The following is a 13,231-nucleotide window of genomic DNA, read 5'->3' as shown; positions in this document are numbered from 1 at the left end:
TCCTGTGACAATTTTTTCTGTATATGGTGACTATTTTAAATTGTCATAATCTCTTTAACATAAAAGTTTTCTTTTATTAATTATTACAAAAATTATTTCTATTATAAATAATAATTTATGTGTCTACTAACATGATGATAATTTAAATATATATACAAACATTACAATATCAAAAATTTCCTTTTCAAAAGTTGAATTCTACAGAAATAGTGTAACACCCCAACTTTCAACACGTCATGACCAATGCAAAATGTTCAGGTGCTAATCATCGTATGGACTTACTTAGCTCTAGACTCGGATTTCATAAGAAAATGTTATTATAAGCCTTTATCGGTTTAATCGTGAATAAACAATTATTCGTGAATTAGCGTTTAGTTACTCGCAAATTTAGTTACTTTAAAGTTATGATGTAGGAAAACACAACACAATAGAAAATAATATATAATCATATATACAGATATACACATGAGTTAAGTTTAAGGATACGTTCCGTCTATCAAAAGCCGAGTATCACACCAAGTTATATGTACAGATACAAAAGAAGAAGTCAGTCCCAACCCTCACACGGGTTTCCTAAACTGGAACCGAACTACTAAGAGGTCCCACCTCTCTAAAAATACTACAAAAGCGAGGGGAAAACAATACTAAGATCATCAAAAAGGAGCGAAAGATCCACTGCGATTAACTCTGGAGTGATCTCCGAACATCGTCCTAGAAAGTGGTCCTAAGCCTACTCCATACGAAGACTCCGCCGAGCGCCGGAACCTCATAGCTCAGAATAGAATGAAACTCAAAGAGCTCCTCTGCCGGACCTGTCTAGGGAGGGGGAAGAAAGAAACGAAAGAAGGGTGAGAACCTAGAGTTCTCAGCAAGGTAAAAGGGAAACCTAGGGTCTTTGTCTCTAAGTTGTCGCGAAGCAGGAAGAAAAACAAGCACAGAGACTAAAGGCACAAATAAACATATAACAAATAGATAGCATAAACAAATAGGAAAATAGCAGTGGATAATTCACAAGGAATACATATGCGCAAACAAGATGATGCGTGCCTGTTCCTGGTGTAGGCCATGAGCTCATGCGTCGGTTGTCTACCCGCAACCCGATGTTACTCGAAGTGAACCTCGAATATGGTCTATTTACTGTGTCAATTAGACACCTAGGCATCACGGTTACCCGTGTCAATTAGGCCTCATTATAATAACAGTTCAATGTGTATCACAGTAAGGAACGGTGCTATCAATTAGGCGAACATTTCCGCATTAGCAATCTCAGGCTATCCATTAGGCGAGCACTTTCCCATTAGCAGCTCGGCACAAGGCCCATTCAATATAATTTTCAACTTTTATTTCGTTCCTTGTTCCTCATTCTTCTTTCTTCTCTTTATCTCTCAATATTGTTGTTTTTAACTTTAACCCTTAGGGCAACTTACATCCCTTTTCATTTCCTAAGCATATTGAATTTAAAACCTTCTTGTGTTGTGAATAATTATGCACGACCTATTTTTTCCCGTAAGGTAACTCTAGAGATCCTAATCTTCAATTTAAGTAAGGTTTTGCTAAACTTGGATTAGAATTGATTTTTTTACAAGATTTAGAATTTTGCTACTGCATTTACAAAAATTCAAAAAAGTAGACAGCAAGCAATATTTTTTTATAAATTCCACAATAATTCCAATTCTAATGCATTGCTTCTAAATTTTGGTGGGATTACAGTCAACATTCTCAAGTTTAAAAACCCACAAGTTTCAGGTTCATATAACTTCATTTGGGTAATTAATTATCAATTGGAAGAGGTGCCCTATTTTCATAAATCAGTTCAGAATTTTCAGCAAATAACCCATCTTCCAAATGACTTATCTAAGTCTACAAAATAGATATGGACATAAAACTTGTTCTCACTTAAAATAGACTGATAAATATTTAAAATCGTTTGGGAGCAACTCAAAATTCCATTTAAATAAAAAGTTATAGCTTCTGGAAGTTGGTACTGCACAACCAGAAAACCAGAAAATTCTGCAGCAACCACTAAACTTCAAAAATTCATCTCTTCCAAACCACTTGGTCAAATTCCCTTAAATTTTTATTGAGTAATCTTGACTTATATAAATTTGTTAGAAAAATAGATTAGTTCAAAAATCATGTCTAGATTATTCCCAGTTTTCGTTTTAAGTTGCTGTCCAAACATATTAAGAATTTCTGCAGCAAGACTTCTCAATTTCACTAACCAAATTTAGTCCTCTAGGTTTCCAACTTATACTAATCCACCATTGCTCTCATTCATCACCATATCTACTTTAATTATATCATAACCTTATCCCAAAACCTCAGTTTCATGTACCTATCAGAAATTACCATGATTTATATCATACAAACACACTTTAAAGCATTAGAATTCTGCACTTCTTCTAACAATAATAAACCAACCAATCAACAGAATTTCAGCAACATCAATCTTACTAACTCATCATCTTCAACTAGAAATTGCATCTAACAATTATCCATTACCCATAATTCTAACCCATACCTCTTTTGAAGTTGGAAATTCTATTTTTACTTCTTTCCGGAATCAGAATCCTAACCGTACGGAATTGGAGCTTTGGCCTCTCTTCCAAGAACGAATGGCCGACCTCAACTCGAGCAGGGGAAGAGTTCTTGCCTACGGTCACTATATTCTAGCAAGAATTAGAATTAGAATGGCAGAGGTGGAATAAAAGGGAAGAACAGAATTTGAATCTGAAGAAGAGGAAGAAGGAGAGTTGTTGGTTCTCACCCAGCAAAGAAGCTTCGAAGATTCAGAGTGATGAGAGGTGGGGTGCCTTCCTTCTTGCTGCGGATGGCTTCTTCCTTCCTCTTCAGTTTCGTTTTGCTTCCCTTCTCTGTTCTTTTCCTTCGTTTGTGTGTGTTTTGGTTCAAAGAAAATGAGAAGCACTATTAACAAGAGATAGAAAAAAATGAAGTGGGTTGAGGTGGTGCATAAGGCTTCATGGCTTCTCCTCACCTCAACACAGCATCAATGCATGCTTGAAGAGGTGTGACCATGGTTCCAAATTGCGCTAAGAGGAGAAGTGATCATGGTTAGATTTGAGTAGGAAAAGTTTGGTTCGGTTGAACCGGGAAAAGAAAAAGAAAACCGTGCTTTTGAAAAAGAGGAAGGAAAAACCGAGTTAATAGTTGAAAACGCTTTTAGGCTAATTTCTCAACTAATTCATTATCCACGCTTTATATTTTCATGTATCTAATCCTATGCGCGCCAAGGAACGCTGTAAGGAATCAGAAATAACAGACCTCATGAGGTAGGGTGGTTACAAATAGTAGTGTATTTCAAAAAATTCAAACTTAATCTTACATACAAGTTTTACAAAGTTCTACAAACTTATTGAGTTCTTGATAGTCCATTAGTTGTAGTAGATTGCATAAATTCTCTTGAGTGGAACAAGGATTTAATCACCTAAGATAGATGAATACTGAATCTGATACCTCTAACATAGCTTGAATGTTCGTTGCCAAATACTTTAACATATGCTTCATTTTCAGAAGCTACCAATTCCCTTTTGCAAATCTTCTTAGATGACATTTTATAAGCAAATAGTAACAAATTATATATATTGAATTTTATTTAAACCAATCTAAACTAACATAATACTATAAATATTCTTTTTATCATTTTGAGAAGTTATATTTTTATATCTACAAATACTGATATGTCGTTTACACTAATGCCTAAGCAAACTGTGTCCCAGCCCAATAAATTGAATTTGCTTAGTTAAAGATGTTTTTATTTGTTTTGGAAAATATTTTTTTTAATTTATTTCAAAAAAGTTTTCTGAACTTTGCATTGAAATAATATTTCAGTTTATATCATTGTGACTTATTTGTAACCTAAATCTAGTTTTAACATTATTTGTTATTTGACAACCAAGTAGCATTACTATACGATGGTTATTTTTCTTTTTTTGGTTTGAATTCAAGAGTCAATAATTCAACTTAACCAAAATAATAAACTATTCTAAATAACGCTTTTGTTCAATCAAAAGTTCTTATTTTGTTTATAATGCATGGTAACCCTTAATATAACGAAAAGACGTGAATTAAGCAATAATTTTTATAGTTCTGAAATCACATCTCATACAACAATATTTAGAAAATTTCAAGCCTATATAAAATGTGCTGCATCATAAACTTATCATTGCATGAAAAAAGAGGAAAAACCAATGGCAAAAAATATTGTGACGCATACAATAGCAATGTTGACAATTGGAATGATTATTTGCTCTGCCAATAATGAATCTTATTATAACACTATTTGGGAATCGAATAATAGTTTATTAGCGGATTATAAACCTATTATGAGAATAAGCTTGCTAAAAGCATTAAGAATCTTTACGATTTGTACGTCAAGAAATTAATTGACATTCAGCATCTAATTAATTTTTGAAATCATTTTAAGATCTTATTAGTTTTTTATGTCATTGTTTCTTCTCTCTCCTACAAGTGTTACGGGATCAATATATTGTCCATAAAATACCTTGTATATATTATTATTTACCTATATGAAAAGTAGCCTCGCTAACAATATATGAAAAAAAATAAAAGTAAAATATTTTGATAAATCAAACATATTACAATATTAGATGATAATCTCAAATCAAGTAAGGTTATATGTATGTTTTTTGTTCATAATTCTATATAAATCGAATTTATTAAATTTAAATTATGCATTATATAGTATTAAATCGAATCAATCTAGCAAAAACTATAGCAAAAGAAGTTATTCTAGATTCTTGGAAAATAAATCTTCAATAAGACCTTTATGTCAAGTATGTGACAAACTAGGACACACAAACATTGAATTGCCATTGTAAGTTTTAGAATATGAATTTTAAGTTGCGTTTATTTATTAGGACTCTGAGATAGGAGCATAGAGATAAAAAAATTATATTTGATAAATAAAATATAGACATAAATATTATGTCTAGAGATAATAAATTAATATATTTTATATCTTTCGTAATAAAAAATACAAAAACACTAATAAAAAATACAACTTATTTTTTTTATTATTATTCATATAAATTTTTTATAATTATATTTTTTATTATATTATTTTAAATTTTTGTATAAAAAAATAATAAATTAAACTTTTATAAATTATTTTTTTATATTTAGTTTATTATGAAATAAAATATAAAATATTAATTTTTATATTTATGTCATTTATGTCTTATTTTTAATATCTTTTTTGTTTACATAAAAATAAATTTAATTTTTATATATTATAAAATAATTTTTAGTTAGGTTGTTTATTTTTAATTAAGTAAGACCACAATAAGAACTAAACTTAATTTCTTCTAATAAAAAACAAAGAGATACTTTAAACTTCTATTTACTGTTTATAATGCAAAAATTAATATAAAATTATTTTTTATAATAAATGAACCATAAATAAAGATTATAATAAATTCTCTATTAGAAATGGTTTTACAAAATGATGTTAAGAATGCTGTTTGTTTTTCACATACAACACCGTACAAGAAGAATAAGCATGCGTTTCATTCTGAGCCTGCATACAAGGGGTTTAATTGTTTAAATGGTGGGAAAATCATCTAAATGCATGGATAAGGCACCACTTTGTTTATCAACAATTTATGTGTTTTAATTGTCAGAATAAAATTACTGTAAACTAGCGCTAAAAGTGATGAATTAAGCCAGTTCATGAGTTAGTTCGAGTTCGACTCATTAATAACTCGATAAGTTGAACTTGTTAGCTGGTGAGCCGAGCTTGAGCTTGGAATTGAGCTCATAAATTAAATTATCTTAATTATATAAATTTTTATATTTATTATTTACATATAAATTTGATGTAGAATATAAATAAAAATTTTATAATTTATTGATAGATAGATAATATATAAAATTGATCTTTTTAAATATTTTTTAAAATACATAAGTTATAATTATTGATATAGAATTGTAGATTATGTTGCTATTATTTGAGCCAACTTGTGAGCTCGAGCCAGCTCGTGAGCTTTCGGTGAGCCGAGCTTGATCTTAAGAAATTGGCTCAATTGTTAATGAATCGAGTCGTGAGCCAAGCTCAATTTTCGTGAGCCGAACTTAAGTTTGGTCTAACTCGACTCAACTCGACTCACTTCGCTACTGTGAACCATGGATACACACTTCGCTTTTGAGATAAAAATAAAGAATAAAGTGAAGGAAAGAAAAAACTGAAAACTTAAAAAGGATCAACACTTGTTCTCAGATTTAGATTTATTCTATAATGTTTTAAACCACTTAATTAATTAATTTAGGGATGAAAAGTATTGCTATGAAACATAAACACAAGCGAACAAATGAATCTTAGGAGAGCCGAACGCAAAAATTTCACAAGACTCTAAGCCCTAATGTGCTAAACGGGCTAAATAGTGTAAATAATTATTAAATATGTGTTTCTTTGCATAATTATACCATGAATCAATTTGATTATTATATTTGAAGGGTGTCTTAGCACCCAGTCCATTAAATAAGCCATTTGGTTTGGGAATCATTACTCAAAAATTACTCTAAAGAGTTGCTATAAATTAGAGCAATAACGAATCCAAGATAAGATTAGACTCAATGTAATTGGCTCAAACTAAGCATAATTCTTGTCAAATTTATATTATTAGGTAGCTTTTTATATATTTTGAGTCTTGTACTTAGTCTAGTTATATATATACAAATTAAAGTTCTTTAACTGATACTAAAATATATAAATTTGTGAATTTAGATAATAACCATGAAAAAGAAGCTACCATTTATTAAGAAATTTTCAAATTTCTCCTATCACGATGGAAAAAAATTAGTCCATAATACTTCTAACAATATCTTATGTTATTGTTGGATCTCATGTAACTTTCATTAAAAATAGTTAAAAACATATTTTCCTTTGTCCCTAATAACATGTTATAAGGCACTTTGCAGGAATTTTTTTTAAATAAATTAAAATAATTCTTTATGTTTCAAAATAAACAAAAACACAATTACGTAATTCAATTTTTTGGACTGCAAATCTCTTAATACTTAGGCAAATTACGTCCCGGGGTGGTCTCCACCTAAAAAAATATTTTTTACGGATAATTAAAAAAATAAAAAATGAACATTTTTCAAACCATATTAATTATATAGTTTAATTAAACTTTGAATAGGATATAAACAATCAAATTCAATTTAAATAATAACAAATTATATTATTTTTTTTAAACTAATCCAAACATATGTACTGAATATTTTTTTTTATTTTGAGGGATTATATTTCTATACCTACAAACATCCATATATAAATAAAACATATGTATAATTATGTTGTTTACACTAATGTCTAGGTGAATGACATTCCAATATAAAAAAAAATTACGTAATTAAAGATGTTTCTATTTGTTTTGGAAATGAAAGAATGATTTTATTTTATTTTTAAACAAATTTCCGATCTTTGTATTCAAATGATATTTTAGTTTAATATCATTTTAACTTATTTGTAACCTAAATCTAGTTTTAACACTATTTGTTATTTGACAACCAATTAGCAATACCATATGATGGTTTTTTTTCTTTTTTTTTTTGTTTGAGTTCAAGAAGCAATCCAACTTAACCAAATGAATAGACTATCCAAAATAACGCTTTTGTCTAATCAAAAGTTTTTATTTTGTTTATATTGATAACCCTTAATATAACCAAAAGACATGAATCAAGCAATAGTTTTCATAATTCTAAAATCATATTTTATATAACAATATTAAGGAAGATTTCAAGCCTATATAAAACGTGTTTCGTCATAAACTTATCATTGCATGAAAAAAAGAAGAAAAATCTATGGCAAAGAATGGTGCTACGCATACAATAGCAATGTTGATAATTGGAATGATTATTTGCTCTGCCAGTAATGAATCTTCTAACACCATTGGTAAATCGTATAATATTCTACCAGTGTATTATTCTCTTTCACCTATGATGATAAATTGTATGATACAATGTCAGAAACGACATCCATATAATCCAGTAAAAAGGAAAAAATGCCTTAAGGACTGTTGCATCGAAGAATGTCATGACTGGCATTCGTATGATAAGGAACAATTTGATAAATGCATTAAGGAGCTTTCCGATTCGTACGTCAAGTAATTTAGTAATATTCAACATCTAGTTAATTTTTGAAGTCTTTTAGTTAAGTCTTAGATATTCTTATTTTTAAGAGTTTTAGATTTTTTTTCCTTGTATTAAATGTCTACTGCAATTATTGGTGAAGAAATGTTGGTTTTTAAGACTTTTTCTTTTTAAATTTTGAAAATGTTTGAAAGATAATAAAAACCAATTCAAAGTTGACTTATTAAAGCTGCCTTATCACTTCAATAAAACAGCACTTTCGCAACAGTTTATTTTATTGTTTAGTGATAGTTTTCGATTAAAACTGTCACTAAATGTTTTTGCCATATTTAAAAAAGCGTCACGAATTTGAGCGTCGCTAGGTGACAGTGACGTTTTTCGACCATCGTTGGTAAGAATCGTCAGTAAATTGTTTGTGACAGTTTTTGATCTATAAAATCGTTACTAATTTGTAATACTTGTTAGGATACTTTTTATTTTATATTTAGCAACAGTACAGTTTGTAACCGTCACTAAATTACTAAATTCTGTGACATTTTTTTTGTATTTTGTGACTGTTGTAAATCATCACAAAAATTTTAGCAATGTTTTGAAACTGTCACTAAGTTATTAGTTCCTATGACAGCTTTTAGGTGTATTTAATGACTGTTTAAACTGTCATAATATTTTTAACACAATTTGAAACTGTCACTAAGTTACTAATTCCTGTGACAAATTTTTTTTGTATATAGTGACTATTTTAAACTATCATAATCTCTCTAACATCAAAGTTTTCTTTTATTAATTATTATAAAAATTATTCCTATTATAAATAATAATTTATATGTGTCTACCAACATGATAATAGTTTAACATTACAATATCAAAGCTTTCCTTCTCAAAAGTTGAATTCTACAAAAATGGCAGTGTATTTCAAAAAATTCAAACCTAATCTTACATACGAGTTTGACAAAGCTCTACAAACTTATTCGGTTCTTGATAGTCCATTAGTTGTAGTAGATTACATAAATTCTCTTGAGCGAAACAAGAATTTAATCACCTAAGATAAATTAATACTGAATCTGATACCTCTAACATATCTTGAATGCTCATTGCCAAATACTTTAACATATGCTTTATTTTCAGAAGCTATCAATTCCCTTTTGCAAATCTTCTTAGATAACATTTTATAAGCAAATAGTAACAAATTATATATATTGAATTTTATTTTTAAACCAATCTAAACTAACATAATACTATAAATATTTTTTATTATTTTGAGAGGTTATATTTTTAATACTTATATATCGTTTACACTAATGCCTAGGCAAACCGTGTCCCGGCTCAAAAATTTGAATTTACTTGGTTAAAAATATTTTTATTTGTTTTGAAAAAAAATATTTAATTTATTTCAAAAAGTTTTCTGAACTTTGCATTGAAATAATATTTCAGTTTATATCATTGTGATTTATTTATAACCTAAATCTAGGTTTAACATTATTTGTTATTTGACAACCAAGTAGCATTACTATATGATGGGTATTTTTCTTTTTTTTGGTTTGAATTCAAGAGGCAATAATTCTACTTAACCAAAATAATAAACTATCCTAATTAACGCTTTTGTTTAATCAAAAGTTCGTATTTTGTTTAAATGCATGGTAACCCTTAATATAATGAAAAGACATGAATTAAGCAATAATTTTCATAGTTCTGAAATCATATCTCATACAACAATATTAAGAAAAATGTCAAGCCTATACAAAACGTGCTACATCATAAACTTATCTATCATTGCATGAAAAAGAGGAAAAACCTATGGCAAAGAATGGTGTGACGCATACAATAGTAATGTTGACAATTTGAATGATTATTTGCTCTGCCAATAATGAGTCTTATAACACTTTTGGAATCGAATAATAGTTTATTAGCGGATTATAAACCTATGATGAGAATAAGCTTGTTAAAGCATTAAGAATCTTTACTATTTGTGTTAGAAAGGGTAATAGAGAATAATAGAGAAAAGATTTGTATGTATTCAAGTTATATGGAATGATGTAATATAAAATAATATTTATAGGTGTTAAGAGAATCAAAATAATAAAGACTTAATATCGTATAATAAATATTTAGATATATTAAATAATACTAATTGATCTAATTGATCCTCATTATACTCTAACATGTAAGTCAAGTAATTTAGTGACATTCAGCATCTAGTTAATTTTTTAAATCATTTTAAGATCTTATTAGTTTTTTATTTTAGTTTTGTTATTTTAAATGAATTTTAAATTGTATAATAAAAATGTTAATATTCTATGTCATTGTTTCTTCTCTCTCCTGCAAGTGTTATGGGATCAATATATTGTCCATAAAATACCTTGTATATATTATTATTTACCCATATGAAAAGTAGCCTCGCTAACAATTACAACAACAAAGCCTTGTCCCACTAAGTGGGGTCGGCTAGCCTCGCTAACAATATATGAAAAAAAATAATTTAAAAGTCTATTTTAGTTTTGAATTTTTCTTTTTATTGCACTATAATTTGCACTAAGTTATGAGCTAAAGTCAACTATTTATTTATTAAATATTCGTCCAATTTTAAATTTAAAAAACTCCAGCAAATACAAAAACAACAAGTATTTCAATTAAACAAGGAAGTGTTTTTCATATGATTTAATTTGAATATTAGACGTTTTAATTCTGATTTTACTATATTGTTATTTGCTTTAATTATTATTGAGTTTAATTACTCCACCAATTGAACAATCTATAATATTATGACCTTATTTTTGCAAATGACTTTGTTAGGTAGATAATAGCTTTTGTGAACAATATGAACAATGAGTTTTAAAATTGGCCCAATAAAGTAAAATATACGACACCTCCAAATTACCCATCTAAATCTTAATATTAGGATAATCATCCGTACACATTGTAAATTGAACATCCGATATATCAATTGTTCACATTGTTTAATATTTTCATTGTCTACCTGTACTTTTCCTTTTGCGAATACAAACTCTGTGTCCTCATCCTTTTGAATTTACGTTGCTTTTGTCAATAATCTTTAATGTGATAAATTCATTACCTTGTATTAATGTTAGGCGTTAATATCAATAGATTATTGAAAACGCAACTAAATTCACAAGAAGTAGTTGAAGTTCAATATATATAGGAAAGAGTAAATTATTATTTTTACCCACAAAAGTTGAAATTTTAACAGATTTACCCATAAAAAAAAATTATCATTTGTACCCATAAAATATGGATTTTATATAATAAAATTATCCAAATATTAAAAAATCACATAAAAAATCCAAATTACTCTCATCATCATTGTTTTCAACTTTTTATTAAACTCAGAACAGGGTGCTACCACCTAATGCCCCAACAACAAATCAATTTCCAAACTCAAACAGGATATGTAGGGGATTGAACAAATTGAGCAATCCTCACCTGGGCCAAACTCTGAGAGGCAGGGGTGAACTTGTTCTGTTTTAGCTCTATTTCAGCAAGAGAGATGCTAGCTACGACAGTTGCTCTGAAGGTTCGGCGACTGAGAAGTTAATGATGATGGTGACGTCGTCGGCAGCTCGTTGGAGTAGAAGAGAGAGTGAGAACAGTGGCTGAGTTAGGGTTCGGTGGAGGAAGTGCGAGACTGATGAGTAGCTCACTGGCGGTGGTCTGGACCGAGAGAAAGAACGACAGAGACGGTAAGGGTGGCTAGGATTCATCGCTGATGGTAGAGACGACGGTGGTTCACAGCAGTTCTGGCGGCTGGAAGTGCAGACGGCGATGATGCCAGGATTGTGCTGGTGGTTGGGAGGTCTCTGGTTCTTGAAGAGGAAAGAAGAAGGGGAAGAAGAGGAGAAGGAGAAGTGAATTACGGTTCGGTGGTTTAAAACAGATAGCGAAAGAGACAGGAAGGGAAAGAGCTCGCCGCAGTTTTGGTTTGCAAAGGGGACCGCGGTGGTGGCGGCTGTGCGGTGGCCCATCGGCGGCACTGATTTGGTGATGAGGAGAAGGTAGCCATGGTAATTGAGGGTGGTCGGCGGTGAAGAGAGAAGAGGTAAGGTATTGCGGCTCTAGGGTTGCTGGCGACGGCAAAGCAAGGGCTGGTGCGAAGATCCTTTGGTCGGCAAGGGTGAGACAGGAGAGGAGAGAAGGAGGGGTGGCCACGGCGGAAGGAGGACGACAGCGGTGATCGCCGACGCTGAAAGCTGCAGGAACAGAAACAGAGGCCATGACATTTGTCACAGAGGAGCGAGGAGAGGTGGCTTGCAACTGAAAAGATTGCTGCTAAGATTGTTTGAAAAATCAATTGATTATTAGTGAGAGATAGATGATGGGATTAGTGGTAGTAGTGGTGGTAAGGTGATGAGCAGATGAGGATGATAGAGTAGTTAGTAAAAAGAGAAAAGATAATGTAAATGATGATAAGGGTAATTTGAAATTTTTATACGATTATTTAGTATTTAAATAATTTTATTATACAAAACTCATATTTTCTGAATATAAATAATTTCTTTTTTTAATAGATAAATTTATCAGCGTTTCAATTTTTATGAATAAAAATGATAATTTATTCTATAAAAAATTAAAACCCATTTACGAACAACTCCTCTCTTGTACAAGAGGAATGATTGATAAATTCAAGAAAGCTGAAAATTAATGCCTTAGGGAATAGAGACAATGTTAGAGAATAATTAATGCAGTTCTGGGTTTAGAAATGGCAGAAGCTACAGCAAAGGAAGTTGTTCCAGATTCTTGGAAGATAAATCTTAGTAAGACCTTGTGACAAACTAGGACACATAAAAATCGAATTGTCAATGTAAGTTTTAGAATATGGATTTTAAATTGCGTTTTTTTATCAGGGCTTTGAGATAGGAACATACCGATAAAAAAATATGTTTAACAAATAGGATATAAACATAAATATTGTGTTTAAAAATATTATATTAATATATTTATATTTTTTATAATAAAAAATATAAAAATATTAATAAAAAATATAATTTTTTATTATTTATATCAATTTTTTATGATTATATTTTTTGTTATTATATTTTTTTAATTTTTGTATAAAAAATAAATTAAATTTTTATAAATTATTTTT

At 29.6% G+C, this 13,231-nt stretch overlaps 1 long non-coding RNA gene across 3 annotated transcripts; it reads right to left on the bottom strand.

The window, feature by feature from the left end:
• Positions 1 to 428: 428 nt before the first annotated feature.
• LOC112710397 (uncharacterized) lies at positions 429 to 3,923 on the bottom strand. 3 transcript variants are annotated; one of them, XR_003156827.2, is made up of 3 exons: positions 2,768 to 3,905; positions 2,522 to 2,662; positions 429 to 816 (listed from the first exon to the last, which is right to left on the bottom strand). It is a non-coding gene; the product is annotated as an uncharacterized lncRNA (long non-coding RNA). The 3 variants fall into 3 exon arrangements; XR_003156828.2 differs by having other exon boundaries at positions 429 to 812; XR_003156826.3 differs by lacking the exon at positions 429 to 816 and having other exon boundaries at positions 2,274 to 2,662; positions 2,768 to 3,923.
• Between the last annotated feature and the right edge of the window lie 9,308 nt (positions 3,924 to 13,231).

Source organism: Arachis hypogaea, chromosome 9, assembly GCF_003086295.3.
Source record: "Arachis hypogaea cultivar Tifrunner chromosome 9, arahy.Tifrunner.gnm2.J5K5, whole genome shotgun sequence".
NCBI classification, from domain to species: Eukaryota; Viridiplantae; Streptophyta; class Magnoliopsida; order Fabales; family Fabaceae; genus Arachis; species Arachis hypogaea.
This window is presented reverse-complemented; position numbering and strand designations above follow the sequence as displayed.